Here is a 17,602-nt window from a genome sequence, read left to right as displayed (position 1 = left end):
CATGGGCGTTCCCAGGATTTTTTCTAGGGGGGGGGGGCAACCGTGCAACACCCCCTCCCCTACCACCTCTTTTTCTGGAGGCGGACCTTGCGGACTGTGTGGGTGTTCACGCTCTAAGAAAAAAAGGAGCAACTCCTTTGGGGGACTTAATACATTGCCACAAAAAATAGTCCCTTTCGGGAGCAAATGTACGGGAGTAAATGAATGTCACAGAGTGGAGACTGCATTTCACCCGCTGCTGTAAGAGTCCCAGGTACATAATTCGTGTGCATGCATGAAAATACTTTGAAGCAAACAGCCAACCGTGATATATCGAGTGATATAAAATCTTGCGCCATACATAGGGCACAATTTGCGAAGAAAGATGCGCTAACTGTTTCTTACTCTGTGTGGCTTGAAAATTGCTACGTTGGCTGAGTTATACAGCCTTATGCCGTTCAAATTGACCGAGGGCACATATTTACGAAGACTGTTGCATTCGGGAGAGCATTCGCCAAGTTCAGTGACAATTTGCAGTCCTGAGAAGTAAATGTCGGGACTAAATATCGGGGTTGGGGACTAAAATGGGGAGTAATTGCAATCTAGGGGAGTAGAAGCTGCAATTACTCCCCGTTTTACTCCTTTTTTTTAGACTGCAGAGGTGCCTATATTATGACATCTGAGTGTAATCATTACGACCTATGACTAAAGAGTGCACTATTTTCACAAGCGACCCTGGGGGTTCCACGGAGGGTGGGGGGCACGCCCCCCCCCCCGCCCCCCCTCTCGGTACGCCCATGATGAGCAGTGATATGGAATCCGTATTTTAGGACCGCATTCTGGGCACGTGTCGTCGAATTTCCCGTTCCTGTTAGTTTCTCGCAATTCATTTCACTTCTAGGGGATGTAGCTACGCATATGCAGTTCGGTGACCGGGAAAGGTGATGTTTTTTCTATTTTTATCTTTTCATTTTTCTTTTTCCTTTCTGTGTGGGGTTCATTTAGAAGATCTCTGTGGGAGTAGCAGACCTCGTCGGGTGACGAATTCATTATGTTCCCGTTTTTTATATATATATGTTTTAACTCAAACTCAAGTTCCCTCAACCCGTGACGTCGATCGTCGCCAACGTCACTCCTGGTGGGTATACGCGGGAGGTTATGTTTGCCTCGCATCCCACGCGTATACTTTTTAGCGGAAGTTGGGAAATCCGCTTTCCCCGCATCTAGAGCTATATACACGTGGAGATGAAACCTTTCGGGACTTCCCGTGTTACGTCTTCCCTCTGCGACCGTCGTATATAATGTACACCAAAGTATTTGTCTCCTACTGAGGTATATCAAGTCGTCCGCTATTTGGAAACTTCCTCGAGGTAAGACTTTTTTTTTTTTTTAATTCCTACCACTGAGGAAGACTACGAGTGGTGACAGATCTATCAAATAGACCGCGCGCGTAATATATTGCGTCTGTCACCTCGTAGTATTCCTTATTTTAGTAATATGTAGAGGGTTGTGACTTTTTCGTGCTATAGATGGGGAATCGGGTGCTATTTTTAAATCTCAGTAACTCTGCGTGAAATCGCGTGCATTGGCCCGTTTGGGTGGTGTCGAATTACTTTTACAAAATCGCTCGTGCACATATTACTTTTTTGTTATTCCGGTTCGCAGTTGGAGGTGCATGTATATTGGGCAAACACACATCCCACGTGAATTATGTAGCCAGGAGCGCCACAATAACATCGAATTTGCTTCGCATTGTTTATGGTTGCACTCAAACAGTATTTACATCAGACACGAGTGCAGATTGCTACTAATAGTGTACATCATGACACGGGATAGGAATTTGGGGAGGGGTTTAACTCGAGAAAGTCAGATAATAACTATATGTAATACGTGATGGAAGAAAAATCCCCGAGACAGAGGAAGACGCTAAAGACAACACATTCTCAAAGTTTCTCAAAGTCAAAGCTCTGTGTCTTGGGGGTTTCTCTTCCCATCTGCTTCTTATGTCTTCTTCATGCACACATCGATACGCTGTATGTCAACACTTTTTCATCGGGTTAGCAGCGTTTTAATCGGCGTGAGCTTGTAAAAGAGAAAAAGCGAGACGAATTTTTACCGCTAAAATTACCGCCTAAGGAGGGGCAGGAACTAAAATTTTTTTTCGGAACTAAATGAACGTCACAGACTGAGGCATCGGAAATAGAAACGTATAACATATATATAATAGGAAATGGGCCTATAGGAAAGTACCTTGACTTTGAATTAAACTGATACGTGAACTGTTATAATATCACCCTGCAGACATATAAGGCATAATTTGTCAAGAATGAACCACGATCAACTTTTTTGTTGAAAAAATAATAATTCGATCGCGTTGTTCAAATTCCCACAAAGCACCAATTTGTGTATTGACTGTTGCATTCAAGGGGGCCATAGGTGACGTTTAGCTAAGGTATATTGTTCGCAGTGTGGGGAACAAATGTGTGGAACAGGGGACCAAAATGTGGCGTCCCCAATTTACTTTTTTTTTTTTTTTTTATGGTGTAACATTAGGGTTGAAATCGACACGACAACTCGCATAATAATTTTATCCCTTTCTTTTGCGTGTTACAGCGTGTGTCCATCTGCAGCCTCTCAGCGACCGACCCAGTATTCTTCCAGCCATGAATGTCACTGCCTTCCTCGCCCTTTGCGTCTTGCTTACTGGTAGGTGGACGAGATCTCTGCTCTTTGAGCTTCTCAAGTATACTCACTTGTTCTGCATTCGGCCTGTCGGTTCTATCTTTATACAGAATAAATAAACAATATACAATAAGATAATGTAAGATAATAAATAATAAAATATAAGATGATAAATGAATATAAGTTAGGCACACACCTTTTTCTTTTTTTCGATTACAACAAAATGGCGACGTACAATCGAAAGCTCGCGGTTTACTCTATCTGAAATCTCCATTCTGATATTGGATCTCCAGGTTGTGAGAATTTTCCTTCCGACTAAAAAACTCGTACGGCATACTGCAACCCTAAAACACAATAATGGTACAGCCGCTCCTCCCCGGTCGGCCGAGCCAGGGCGGGCTGCTCTCGAATGAGCGTTTCAGACAAGTGTGCCGCAGGCAGTACTCTATACGCAAAGTGTACAACCTTGTGCTTAGAGGTGAGCGCGGATAACATTGAAGCCATCCTCACCCGCACCGTATCGATCCGCCTGGCCAGCCACGCTAGTCGGTTCCACAACAGTTTAGCGAGTCTGCTTTTAGAGAATATAACGCTCTAGAGAAGAGGTTACGCTTTAGCGAATTACGTTTCATCGTATAAGGAAGGCTCGTTTTATCGAACTACATTTTAGAGAATATACGGGTCACGTTCTCGCGAATGGAGTTTTTGTTTCGGTTTCAGCGTACGGACGATCGAACCAGCATCAGTTAGTATTTCTTCAGGTTGTCGGTTTGTGCGGTTGTCTTTTATTTGTCTTACATTTAATTGCATTATCACTGGTAGGAGCACCGATGTTTCGTAGAGAATGCGTGGTTTCTTTATGTTCGAATGTAAAGATTTTGCGGCAAGTTCGTTGCATTTATTTCAAATGATGGGCAACGGCGCGCAGATACTCTCCCGTACACATTTCGTTTCGTCTACTGAATACACTGAATAAACGATAGGCGCATGTCCTGTTTTCCTCGTGGCCAGCCTCTTATCTCGGCAATACCAGGGCAGATTAACGTGCTCATCACCAAGGCAAAACATTGCATTTGAAATTCTTCTTTAAATGGTGATTCATTTTAATCGGTACAGAGTTTTAAAATTAGACGCGTTTATATTCGCCGAGCGCAAGTTATGTATTTGTATTCCTATACAGCTGCGGGGCCTGCAACATATGAGTCCAAAATTAAGCTTCCAGGTGTAGGAAGGAAAAGAAATCTCTTTGTGTATGCCATTTCATTCTGCAAACAAATGTTCGAGCATCTTCAAAAAGCGACACCCAGAATACAAGTTGCGAAACGACCCCCCCCCCCCCCCCCTTTTTTTTTTTTTTTTAGAGAAAAAGGATAGATCAGCTGGAAGGACGTAACGCGTGTCAAACTGAATCGCTTAGCGAACGTAGAAAATTAGGGGAGAAACTCGAGATACTCGCATAGTTTTGCGACTTGCGTGTAGATACTATTCAGTGTCGCTGCGGGTCACGGGTAAAGTGCGGCTGTGTACCAAGAACGCGTCCGCGGGTAGTGCGGATAAAACCGCACTACCCGTATCCACTAAACTAATAGCCTTTCGTCACTCTAATTTACTGGATAATTTTTGCGTTCTTCGCTGTTCCATGACCATTCGACTTTTCACCGAATCTTCGATCCACTTAAACAGCTTACAAATTTCACATCGAACATGAAGCGAAAAAGGATGGGTTCGTGGAAATTTATCTGGTTGTTCTCGGAAATTCTTCGACTCCACTCTATCCGGCAACGCAGGATATGCATGGTCATCTCACGTACCGTGGTCAGATTGCACAGGTTGTTTCGCAACTAGCAATCGTTTTCCTCCGCATACTCTAAAAATAGAACTTCACCGCGTGACTCTTTTCCGATTCATTTAGCAGTTCTGCAGGTTGCGGGTAAAATGTTGGGGGACCCGCACGGCGTCCGCGGGTATACACCGCAGCATCAGACGCCGCGGGTTGCGGGTGCGCGTACGAATTTACTCATCCGCGCTCAGGGACTGAAACTTGAGCGGAACCGAAGACCTCTTGGAACCCAAATTTCTTCCAGAACCGTAACGTAACCGCAATTCACCATCGAGCCTGAACCGTTACCTGAAACGAAAAATGTACACGATTTCGGTTCATATGAATCGGCTCAAACGTGAACGCGAACAACTTTGGGTGCGATATTTGTATCGCTTTACAACTCTGATTAGTGATGTAGTATACGTACTTCTGTTAAAAGATCTCTTCGTCATGCGTCTTTCACTGAGAAGTGCTGTAGACAACATACCATATCTTATTCGATCTTATACGCTTACCATCTTATGCTCCTGAACCCATAATCGGATCACATACGTATATCGTATGACATCTTTTGTAGGTCCCTTAGGAGTTATGAACTGCATTAAAGGAACGAACATCCGAACAACAACAACAAGTACCGTAATTTCACACGTATAAGCCGCACCGCGGATAAGCCGCAGGACGCGTTTTTAGGTTACGTTTTGAAAATTTTCTGGCAGATAAGCCGCGGGCAATACGAGACGACTGATTTGTGCGACAAAGGAGACCACAGAGAATGCCATAAACCCTGTGGTCTATATTCCGGGGTCGGCATAGTGTACAACAAAGGAGGTCAGCTCTAGAGTTCTACCAAGATCGGATTGTGCCCTTCTTGGGCGTTTTTCATAGACTGATGGCTCAGTGGTCTTCCAGAAGACGTGAATCCCTGTCACCACTTTCCTTAAAGCTGCTTGGGGGAATGCACCAGGAAGATCAATCAACTCGAATGTGGACCCGACCCTGTTACGCACTGTTAGTGCATCGGCAGGGCAGTGCTGTTCCAGAGGCACTGTCGGCACTTTCATTAAAACCGGCGTATGGGGAAAATAGCAGGAAAAAATAATCATCAGATAAGCCGCACCGGTGAATAAGCCGCAGAGCGTCCGTGAGAAAAAAAGAAAAAAAAAGAAATCGCGCATAAGCCGCGGCTAATACGCGTGGAATTACGCTACATGAATGGACGATAGGATGAGGTGATTCACCGGGACAATTGCGAAAAACTGAGAGACACGGGACACGTAGACAAACCCGAACAAGTTCTCAATGAACTGTATTGTTGTGATCATTTAAGATACCAAGCGTTGCACATTGTTTGTTTCCACGTATGTTTGCTTAACAGCTGAACACACGCAGTCTCGCCTAGCTTGTTAAAAAAACTCGCAATGCCGGAACTTTATGGACTTGCCACCAGCATTGTCCTATCAGTGCCAGCAAGGCAAGTGAGCTTTGAAAGGGCATTTTCCCGCCTACAGTTAATTCTATCCCCAAAAAGAGGAAACTTTGTCTGAAGAATCTAGAGGACATAATGATGGTCCGTTGAAAACCTACCGTATATCATGGAGAATTATGTACGTTCTTCCCTTTGGCGTCCTGTTCTGACGTCTATTACGTTATTTGATTGTATCTCATTACGGCCGAAGTCTCATTACGGCCGATGTCTCAATACGGCCGAAAGTCTCAATACGGCCGATAATCCTTTAATCCCCAAGTGTCTCATTACGGCCAAAGTCTCAATACGGCCGAAGGCAGTCTCATTACGGCCGAAGATGTCTCATAACGGCCAAATGTGAAAATGTGTATTGTAACCTGCATTGATATGCAATGTCGCAGCCAGGTGTGGATATATATTCAGCAGGGTATAAGCTATGCACTGTGCCCTTATCATATTTATATATACATATTGCGCGACAAATGGTATGTTATCATACCACAGCACAATGCAACATATTGTGTAATGTGTACTCCCACAAGGTAGTGTTGATGTTGCTGTGAAGCAGGCTACTATGTGGAGTTAGCTACTTGTAGAGAGCTAGATGAATATTGGCTTTGTTGTGACGCTTTTGGAGCCATCCTACAGTCACTGGCCATGACAGAACACCTATCTCAGTCGATGTCAGTTTATTTCCATTCGCCTTACAATGATACAATTCTTGCTTCTGGAATGAGTAAACCTGCAAGAAGCGAAGAGCAACCATGAATAGGCTAGAATATTAAAAAAAAAAAACAAGCATTTGTCTCTACATGGCTGGTTTTAATATGCTGCAAGCTGCACACGTGTTGATACGTGTCTGTTATTTCATACAAGGTTAACATAAATCTTCATCTAGACAAAAGAATGACAAGCCTTAAAAATGTGACTTCCAGGTAAACACAGAGCATGACCATGATATGAATATAGGTTCAGTAGTTCATTCCCTTAATGGAAACATGTGAATATCAAATAGTAATACATTACAATTCATGAAATGATGCATGCATAACTTTCCATTTCTGGTTTCTTTGTTATAAAAGTAGTGCACGAATTAACATTCGTGCACTACTACAAAATTTCTCACTTCACAACAGAACCTTATGATGATCTTAACAGCTCACCTCTTCGCCAGGACTCCCTGGGCAGCAACATCCTATTAGCCATGTTGTTGTTTTTCTTTTTCGGAATCCTCCGTGCAGCCACATACCATGCCTGGAATGGAAAACCAGCTATAAATAACAGTGTATTTGAATGACTTCCTCTTGAAGTATCTATTCTAATCATATATGCTTTTGTGCCTAGTATTGTGCGCGAAAGCACATAAGTACAACATTTGCAGACGTTCGACGTAAGCAGTTCAAGGAGATCAATTAGAGTACGCCGACTTGCGCTTTTATTTTTGAAGAAATACGACGACGAATTTTAACAAATTAAATATGGCTCACAATGATACGAGTAAATGCTGCTGTACGGTGATGCATTAGCGGTATCTTATCGTCTTCGAATAAATTTGTTGTTCCTAAACGCGCAACAAACTAGAAACGGCGCAAACCTACGAACGAATACCGAGTTACATCTATTAAAGGCACTTCGGCTGTTTTGATTAATTTAAATTACTCGTATGAGAATCCAACTATGTGTGGGCAGCACACTACTAAGACAGACAATCTACGAAAGCATTACTCACCAGAATTCCTGCTTTACTTGGTCTTGGTCAACACTGCGCGATATACGTTGGGGCTGTGGCGATTCATTCAACTCGATTTTTACCGCAACAACAGGCGCTGCTCGAAAGACAACGACGGAAAATAGAGAGCCGCTATAAAGTCCGCTAATTTGCACATTACAGCGCTACAAATCGATATATGAACACGTCGTAAACAGCAACCACTTGCTCACACAAGAAACGAGGTACCCAACGTTGCTAGACACCATCCGAACTCCGAAGTGAGAGTAGCAAAACAACAAGATATCAAAACACGAAAGGAAGAGTATTGATCCCCCTTCCTGCTATAGCATGCAAAACGTGATTTGCGCTGAGATGAACATATATGTTCACGACGCGAGTAATTTTCACTTTTCACTGATCCAAAGGAGGTCACGTGGGATCTTGCGAAATTAACAGCAATGAAAATGGCGAAACGAAACTTGTGAATCGTGCATTTGCTCTTCATGGTAGCTGCCAGAAAATCGAATCAAACTTACGGGACACTGGATTACAGGTATGTTGGCATCTTCTTCATTCCTGCATATCATTTCACATTACACTATACGTGAATACGTGGTGTCATGACTCACGATGCTGGGGAAGTAGTTGCATGGGGAAGTGTGCATGGTTCTAGACTTTTAATTTTTGATCGCGTAATCGAAATATCGGCACCTCTCGCATTGTGGCTTGCATGTGACCAACCAAATGCTGTTCCCTTACTAGCGCTTCCTACAAACGACAAAACGAAACATGTGAGAATGTATATTTTTGATTACTCATATATAACAAGAAAATGTATCGTTTTCAGGTTGCTGCCACTACTCCATGTGCCCGCAATTGTCTTGCGTGTATGATTACACTTATGTCGTCGCCCACCACGGCGGAAGTGTTTTGCGTACACGCGTTTCAGCATGAAGCCTGCAGGTAACATCTGATGTTTACCCTTCGGATATTCTGAATTTACATATTGTAGCTTAGAGGAATTCCGAATGCATAGAGTGACACACACTTTTAACATTGTGACATCAGTGCCGTGGCATAAGTTCTAATGTAGTGCCCCAGGAAAATGAACAAGGGGCAGTGGTTTATCCAGAATCCCAAGCACGAGAAGGGTGTTGGAAAAAATTGTTGGAATAGTTACGTCATTACAGCTTAACATGTCATTAAAGACGTATCTGAAGCTGAAATTGCAAAAAATTTAGGGGGGTCTGGATAAAGCACTGACGAGGGGGACTCTTCCACCCCATGTCAAGCCTCATAAAACACCTCCTGAAATAGTTTCCTGGCTATGCAGCTGCATTATTATGACGTAATTGTCATTGTTGTCCATAATTCTTGAATATGTTTTGAATATATGAAGAAAAAAAAGTCTGCTTGACAGCATATGTCTTATAGTCATCATCAAACAAGAGCATATGTCATTTTGTTCAGTGGCTTATGTACTTTTTTGTAAATTTCAGGTGGACGTAAATTGTAGAAGGCAGCTAGTGGGGGAGAAGATCATGGTCATAGGTCATGTGACTCCTGGAGCTCCCAGTGGGCTCCCTTGTGGAGTACTTTTCAGAACACACACACACACACAGTTTGCTCACAGAACCAACGAGTAGGATGTTGCTTGAATACTGAGAGAAAATGGCGTAACACATACAAATATCGTGTGACACATATGACAATAAAAACATTTTTCACGAGGGATGCATGAAACACTGTCGCAATATTGTGTGCATGAACCATTGTGTGTGACACAAGCCGTGGGGGCACACCGCCTCGGACACATTTTGGGAAGCATAAAACACAGTATATACAGAGCTACTATGGTGGATGCTTCTTTTTTCTTTTTGGCCGTTATGAGACATCTTCGGCCGTAATGAGACTACCTTCGGCCGTATTGAGACTTTGGCCGTAACGAGACACTTGGGGATTAAAGGATTTTCGGCCGTAATGAGACTTTCGGCCGTAATGAGACTTCGGCCGTAATGAGACTCGGGCCGTAATGAGATGTTACCCGTTATTTCTGTACGTTACAGCATTATGTTTTCTTGCCCCCATGTTTTATCGCACATTTTCTTTTCTCTCCTCAAGGCGCAGTAGCAGCTGCGGTTGACCTGTACGGCGTACCAAACCCATACTTCGACATAGGTGAGCTCGTGTTTGTCTTCCTTCCTCACGAACAATCGCATACAGCGGCAAAATATCCGTAATCGCACAGAACCGTGATTCTCCAGCGGCCGTCAGAACCGGCGAGGGGGGAGGGTGTCATTCCCAGCCAGGGCCGGCTTGCGCATCTACGGCCGGGAGTCCATTTGACACAGTGCTGCGGGGTCTACCCCCCCCCCCCCCCCCCCACACAAACGTTTTAAAGAAAAGAAAGGAGAAGAAGAAACAATGCGAAAAAGAAACAGCATGGCTTCAAACGTACACTTCAGAAAACAGCCAGGCTGCTTTCTGAAGACTCTTAAATTTGAATTTTGATAAGTCTCGAAAATCGTTGCGCTGCCGTCGGCTAAAGATATGTAAATACGTAAATCAATTATCAAAAAACTGGTTCCTTGAAAGTGTTGCTTCCGGAGACATACGAGAGTCCCGACTCTCTCCTCCCCTCCCAATATTTGGACTTTTTTTCCGAAGTTGGGACGGTGAACCAGTGTACCACAAACTTACGGTGAGCTGACTAAATGTTACAATGTTACTCACGTGTAAATGGCGAACTTACTAAATGGAAGTGCTACGTAAACTCAGCAGATGAAGCTACGACTGTCTATTTCACGAGTTTCACCTATATAGTTTCAAACTTTTCACGAGTCACGCAGAATGACGCAGAATCATCTCTAAATTACCGTATTTTCACGCGTATTAGCCGCGGCTTATGCGCGATTTTTTTTTCTCGCGGACGCTCTGCGGCTTATCCGCGGGTGCGGCTTATCTGATGACTATTTTTCCCTGGTATTTTGCCCATACCCCGGATTACACGAAAGGGCCGACAGTGCCTCATGTTTTTCGGAACAGGACCGCCCTCCCAGTGCACGAACAATACCGAACAGGGGCGTGCTTTAACAAAAGGAGTGACAGTGATTCATGTCTCCTGGAACACCACTAACCCGTCAATCCACGAAAAACACGCAACAAGGTCACAATCCGATATTAGTAGAACACTAGAACTGACCCCCTTTCTTATACATCATGCCGACACCGGAATGTGGACCACAGGGTTTATGGCCTTCCCTACGGTCTCCTTTGCTGGCAGACCCACAGGAAGGGTTCAACACACCTGACATCGGGATAAAACGTGGTCAGATAAGCGTTAGTTCTCATTTGACGAGAGCAGCACCATTCGTGGACACGGGCACGATAGTTAGAGGTGAGGCATGGCTCCAATGCGGAGGCACAGCTACGACACTGAAAGTCGTCAACTTCGAGGACCAGTACAGGAACAGGGCAGCTAGCAGGGAGTGCGACGTCGACGAGCGTTGAGAGTCTCTATTGATTTTGTATGTGCATCTCTGGTTTAGCGCACAAAGCAGTCGCGTCGTATTACCCGCGGCTTATCTGCGAGTGCGGCTTATCTGCAAAAACATTTTCAAAATGTATCTAAAAACAAGCCCTGCGGCTTATCTGCGGTGCGGCTAATACGCGTGAAAATACGGTAATCACGTCGAATCATTCAACAAAAGATGCGATGAATTTCTCTTAGCTGAGTGGGGCAGTGGAGTCCAGAGCTCGACGACGATGATGCGCTCTCATATGCCCAGCAGTCGCCCTCGCCACAGACATAACGCGTTCCATGACCACTGTTTTAGACACATCACGTTGGATGCCTCACAGAGAAATGGTCACAGCCTTGCATGCCTCGTAGATTTCAAGAAGCCTTCGTTCACAAGCAGTTATACAATAACAAAAACGAAAGACAGTTTCCCCCAGTCCCGGTCCTCGCGGCGGCAGCATCCTTCAGCCAGTGAGACGGTGCTGGAACCTTGATCTGACTGAACACTACACAAACGTGAACATTTGCGGAAGTCATACGCGGCATCCCTCGTTCCATTCTGTGAATAGCTGATAGAAAATGCATGAACTCTTCAGTCAATATAACGACAATAGAAAACCAACACAGTGCATAATTTCATAAAAATCTGACACATGTTTACCAATGTGGAGAAACATAGCACGCTCCTAGCCAATCTTCATCCCGAGTGACATCGTTCTCTCCCCTGATTCGTTGAAAACGGGAGAACTGAACACGAAATTGACAGCCGATAGCTCCCGTGGCTCAGTGGTTAGCGTGCTAGCCATGTCACGTCGAGACTGGGAGGTACCCGGGTTCGAATCCCGGTGCCGGCTGTGCTGTCTGGGGGTTTTCAGACATATGTCGGCACAGTTCCCCTAGAAGTCGGCCCAGGACGCACATTTCCCCAGGGCGTCAGTCGTGACGTTGCCCACATACATGAGGCCGACAACGGCAAGCCCTTTCAACACCACCACCACAGCCGATAGCTGATCCAAAGAGCGCGTTGGTGCACTGCTCCGCTCAAGAAATATGGAAACCGAAACTGAGTGTCGACGCGTTTTTTTTTTCTTTTCTTGCAATATTTTTCGCTGAAGGTCCCGATGCGTAAAACAGAGGTTCCGTAAGCGTGTGAAGTAAAATTTAAAAGTTGGGATGTTTATTTAATTAGTGAGCGTATGCAAATGAGCCGCTTACTACTCAGTTCATGGCCCATGTCCCAAGGATCTTTACCAAAAGGAAATTAAAAAACATTTCTTCGACGGTGCCACGCGTTCACGAATTATTCAGCCGGGGGACCTTCGTGAAACACCCTGCATATGTGAACAGACAAACAATTAGTCTAGAAACAACAACTTTATTTTACTGATAATGACTGGGGAGTTTCATCGCCAGGAACGATGTTCCACCCCAAAACTGGCTATAATGCGGTGAAATGGAATAATGTCTGACACATGAGGATCGAACTCCTACGGTGTCCAAAAAGGTCAGAAGTGCTTGTAGGGGACAGCGTTGGTGGGCAGTATTCGGCCATGGGCTAAGCAATTTCGCATTGTGGCTAGAGGGAGAGAGTCCAGCTGACTGAGAGAGACTGAAAGTGTGGCTCTGGAAGGTTGCGTACTGCGTGCAGTGGCGAAGGACGTGGTCTTCTGCATCACTGCAGCTTATTCTATTTTGTTACATGAGTGTTCCAAACCTGGACACATGTCCTTATTTCAAGGAAAAATGATGAAATTTGAACCACACAGTAAGCTTGGGAGGATCTAACCATACATGGTGCACGGAACTATATATAATGAGTTGTTTTGTTTTTTTCGTTTTAGCTTGGTGCTTAGCATCCTGAAAGAGAGGACGAGGTCGCGATATCCCAGATAACAAAATATAATTTAAAAGCACACAAACACACGCACAAAGTGCAATTTCAAGGCCTGTAGCTATGAGGAATGCTTTTACGCCGCGTCTGTCCTGACCTCCCGACACCGAAGCAGCAATGTGGCAAAACAAGGTGCTGACAGAGCCTGGAGTGGCTGTCCTCCCGCATCTCTGTAACAGCCTTTCCATTACCGGAAACAGTAACGGAAACGTAACGGAAACGAAATTGAAAGGCTGGTATCAGAAACGGGATAACGGAAACTAAAATATAGCAGTAACGAAGATAGAAACGGTAAAGAAAATACGTCCGTTACCCTTCCCTGCGTAGAACACATGCATGCACCTCTGATGATCTTATATGACATTGCGTAAACCTGTAAACAGAGCAGATGTAATCTTAGAGAGTTTTAGCAGACCGTTGATAACGTGGCTAGCGTCTCACCGCATCAACCAGAACCAATCAGTGGACAAGATTCTGAGTCACGCACGAGTGCGATTGGTTCCGATAGAGACGATAACTTTATCAACGGTATACTAAAACTCACTGTTATCTGGTGAGTCCACTAACGTGCGGCATGATTGTGAGCTCACCAATACGCCATGTCGACTTTCACGTGAGTTCGTAGCCGGGGATGAACTCACGATCAGATCAGATGATTGTGATCGTGAGTTTCGACGCCCGATCGAGCTATGACGGTAGACAATACAGCTCGTCGAACCCACCCAATCAGCGCGACCAGTGCCTTCTTACTCGCTCCACTTGTTTCCAAAAGGGGCAACGGTAACTTTGAATTGAAGTGTGTGCTCTGTGCACTCGATGCCTTGAACACTCTTCACACAGAAGGATGCAGAAATGAAACAGATTTGGGATGAGTTTAGCATTCCTGGTCTTACGAAGCCGCAGGCTATATATGACTTTATTGCGGAGTATATATAGCTATAAAGGATACTTTCTTCCGACCATAAACTCACAGGACTGTCACATGAATGCATGAAATATCAATGCAGAGATAAGAGAGCGGTTGATGTCCGATGAAAGATTAATTGTGGCTGCCACGTCACACTCACGATTTCAAACGCGTTGGTTAGGAGACAGTAAACGGGGCCAGTTGTTGAAGCGAGAAATGGAGAAAGTGAGCTACGCTACGCTGAAGGTTGTGACACACTATTCAGTCCAACAAGAATATTGGTTCCCGAGTGGGAACGGGAGTTTGTAAAGTGCACAGCCATACCGACATTGAAAGACGTTAGTGCCTTCCCTTCCCAGTACTCAAGTCCGTATTTTTGAAGTACAAGGCCGGACTGCTAAGCAGTACGCGCCAGAGCTGAGAGGCTGTTTATAGCTGGGGCATCTTGTGAGTACAAATCTCTGACCCCGCATGGATAACAAAAATTTTTAAATGGCTGTGCTCCTCTGTGTTCCTTCGAGCAAACAAAAAAAGCAAAAATTCATTTCACAGCGAGCTACCTGCTTATCATAGCTTTCCAATGCGGCATTGCTTGCCAGTACGTGCTATCTATAGTCACGTGCTATCAGTCGGTGCTAGCCAAATCTGTTACTCAAAGAAAGATCAATAGAAAGTGATAGCAGCCGGGTAAATTAGTTCAATTGGGGGGGGGGGGATATACATTTATTAAAAGGAAAGGTCATGGCATAGCAAGGTGCATGCTATGGGCATGCTATTCCATTAAAAAAAAAAAAGAAGTTCAATTGGTAAAATGTAGAGAGTATAACTGTAAAAGTACTGAGTATATTTTTGGAGTGTATCTGTAACTGTATCACTGTATTTTTTAATTGCGTATCTGTAACTGGAACTCACACACCTTTTAAAAGTAACTTTAATAACCCTGTATATCAAGTTACGTCAGTGATACTCGTTTTAATTACGAGATGTTTTCTTCTACAGGTTACGGCTGCCCGAAGTCTCATCTCGCGTGCTCGCAGAAATGTCGTGCGGATCACAGTCATACCGGCGGGTACTGCAGCGGACCCTATGGAATAGTCTGCATCTGTTACTGAGACCGATCAGCAGCTCTTCATTCGCCTAGTCCATCGTCAATAATTAGAGAAGCCACGACATACCGCGACATACCGTAGTTCCCGGTGAAGCCCGCGCGATCACTTAATTCACAACCCTTACTTTTATGTCACCCTATCACTGCATCTGTTGCTGCGTTGTGTATATCACTGTGTATTGTTGTTGCTTGCGCTTTAACGGGAGCATTAAAAGTGTTAGTATTTAAAACATGAGTATTTTTTCCTTTGGATTAGAGGATAAAGACGGAATGCGAGAGGGAGCGTATTTTGGAACTGTATATAAATACCCCAAAGATAGTCTTAAAAAGTTCTATAAATGAAAATGCACGTCCCCTATTCGCAGTTGGAACGTGTGTTCACGCGTGCATACTCAGGTATTCTTCGTTCGTTATTACAGTATGCCACAATTTGCCACAGTATATGCCTCTGCACGGGCAAAATTTCCCCGGTCCGACCCAGGGGCATCGAAAAATGGCCCGGCCCAGTAGCTCAGTGAGTAGCCTAGCCGGCCACGCAGCCGAGCCCTCTATGCCTTGCATTTCCAGCCGTGACTTACGCCTTGCTAGCGCTCATCAAACAGATTTATAAGTAAATTTATGAGAAGAGAACACCAGGTTACAGACATACAAGTAGTAGTTCTATGGGAACTTTACATGGAAGGTGGGGGAGGATTTCACCCTCGTTTCACTCTCCCAAATGCACTACCAAAGATACCGTTTCGGCGGGGGTGTGAACCCCGCTCTGACTACGCCATTGAAACGCGTTATCGTTGCACTACACGTTTTTATGGAGGTAGGGAAGGGGGGGAGGTGTATGTGGAGAGTGGGCAGCCCGGGATGGAGCCAAGGGGCCCGCTCGACCCAATGCCCGACTGTTGCAAGCACCGGTCCTCCTTCCAGTCCCTACCGGTCCTTCTCACGAAGCTTTGCGAACGTGACTGTGAAAGATATGTGAAGAGCCAGGGGCAATGTGAAGTGGCTTCGAGAAGGTTCCAAGAGCAGGGGTGCCGAACTCATTCGTGTCTGCGGGACCCATACCACGGCTTTGGGGCAGCCTGTTTCTGATATAGATGAAACAACGCAGAACTTAAAACCACGTAAAACGTATTACCTCCCACAGAGCCATTAACCGCCCGTCAACATCCAGCGAAAGTCGGGTTGTGGATGCTGGGTACGTATCACGAACGTACACATTTGCTCCCGGCAACGTTTTAACAACGCCCGTACTACCGCCCGTACTAATCAAGAGAAAATTATGCGAAATGGACGTCGTAGGGCCGACGATGCGGATCTTCGAGGGACCTGTGGAAGATCCCTATTCAGGTCCCATAGGTATCACGCGCCTATGGAAATATGGTAATTTTAATCGTGAGGACACAAGGACGCAAGTATGCACCCAAAAAACTTTATTTCTATGTGGACTTTATCGTACATGCCTGCATCAGCAGTTCAAATAATGAAAGAACGTGACAAGGTGCCATATCCAGATCATTCCCGTTCATACAGATCGTGATCACAATATCGCCACGTTATGTAAAAAAAAACAAAAAAACAGCCATGTTACTCGCCATATAATTAGCCGGCATCTTGCATGAAATCGATGCAACTGTATCCTCACGCTCCTTCACGCCTTATGCATGGCTACCGGTCTCTTTATATTGTTTCTTCCTGTGTCTTCCGGCCTCTGGAACTCACTGGCCAAGTTCTGCCGCCGATGCACACTGATAAAAACGACAAACATAATACAGGCATCATCGACATCTGCCCATGGCCTAAGTCGCTTGCCGACCAAAAACCGACCACTGGCCGATGGTTGGTGGTCGGCAATGTCCACTTGGGCCTTGTTGCTTGAACATTGCTGAATGTCAAGTAATGTTGTGAAATGTTGATAAACGTTGCCCCAGAACATTCGCAACGTCGCTGCATCGAGGCCACAATGTGCGCTACTAGGGTTGGGCTGATATTTTTTTTATTGGTTCCTGAACGGCTACGCGGGCCGCCACTTCGGCACCCCCGTTCTGGAGGGTCGAGTCAGACGCATAATGCAGTATCCTCTGACAATAGTGTAGAGTTGCTATAGCTGGTATACGACACAACTGGAAGAAGACGACACGGGCACTGACAAAATGGCATTGATGCAGACCAGCTGCTGGATGAACTCCATAATGTAAAAGTCCGAGTCTAGGCACACAGAAGGAGGACACACAACACACGACTTGAGTCGTGTCTTGGTGTCGTCCCTCTGTGTGGCCAAACAGGCTTATAGATTATATGCAGCCATGAGACAGATGGACAAACATTTAGATGCACACGATAAAATCATACGTACCTTTCAAGGATTCAACTTCTTTATCACAGACACTGACAGACGCCTATAACTACGTTTTTGCTTCCCCGATAGGCTACAATTATTTCTCGAGCCTGCCATCTGCCGGCTGTGACCATGGGCGTTCCCAGGATTTTTTCCAAGGGGGGTAAAGCGCTTCCGGGGAG

The 17,602-nt window shown here is 45.0% G+C and overlaps 3 long non-coding RNA genes across 3 annotated transcripts; 1 reads left to right on the top strand and 2 right to left on the bottom strand.

The window, feature by feature from the left end:
- Positions 1–6,623: 6,623 nt before the first annotated feature.
- LOC135369330 (uncharacterized) lies at positions 6,624–8,156 on the bottom strand. The gene is made up of 3 exons (XR_010415079.1): positions 7,681–8,156; positions 7,115–7,205; positions 6,624–6,693 (listed from the first exon to the last, which is right to left on the bottom strand). It is a non-coding gene; the product is annotated as an uncharacterized LOC135369330 (long non-coding RNA).
- LOC135369329 (uncharacterized) lies at positions 8,103–15,318 on the top strand. The gene is made up of 4 exons (XR_010415078.1): positions 8,103–8,215; positions 8,510–8,625; positions 9,162–9,840; positions 14,980–15,318. It is a non-coding gene; the product is annotated as an uncharacterized LOC135369329 (long non-coding RNA).
- Positions 15,319–16,500: 1,182 nt separating this feature from the next.
- LOC135369328 (uncharacterized) lies at positions 16,501–17,591 on the bottom strand. The gene is made up of 2 exons (XR_010415077.1): positions 17,439–17,591; positions 16,501–16,830 (listed from the first exon to the last, which is right to left on the bottom strand). It is a non-coding gene; the product is annotated as an uncharacterized LOC135369328 (long non-coding RNA).
- Positions 17,592–17,602: the final 11 nt, after the last annotated feature.

Source organism: Ornithodoros turicata, chromosome 9 (genome assembly GCF_037126465.1).
Source record: "Ornithodoros turicata isolate Travis chromosome 9, ASM3712646v1, whole genome shotgun sequence".
NCBI classification, from domain to species: domain Eukaryota; kingdom Metazoa; phylum Arthropoda; class Arachnida; order Ixodida; family Argasidae; genus Ornithodoros; species Ornithodoros turicata.
This window is presented reverse-complemented; position numbering and strand designations above follow the sequence as displayed.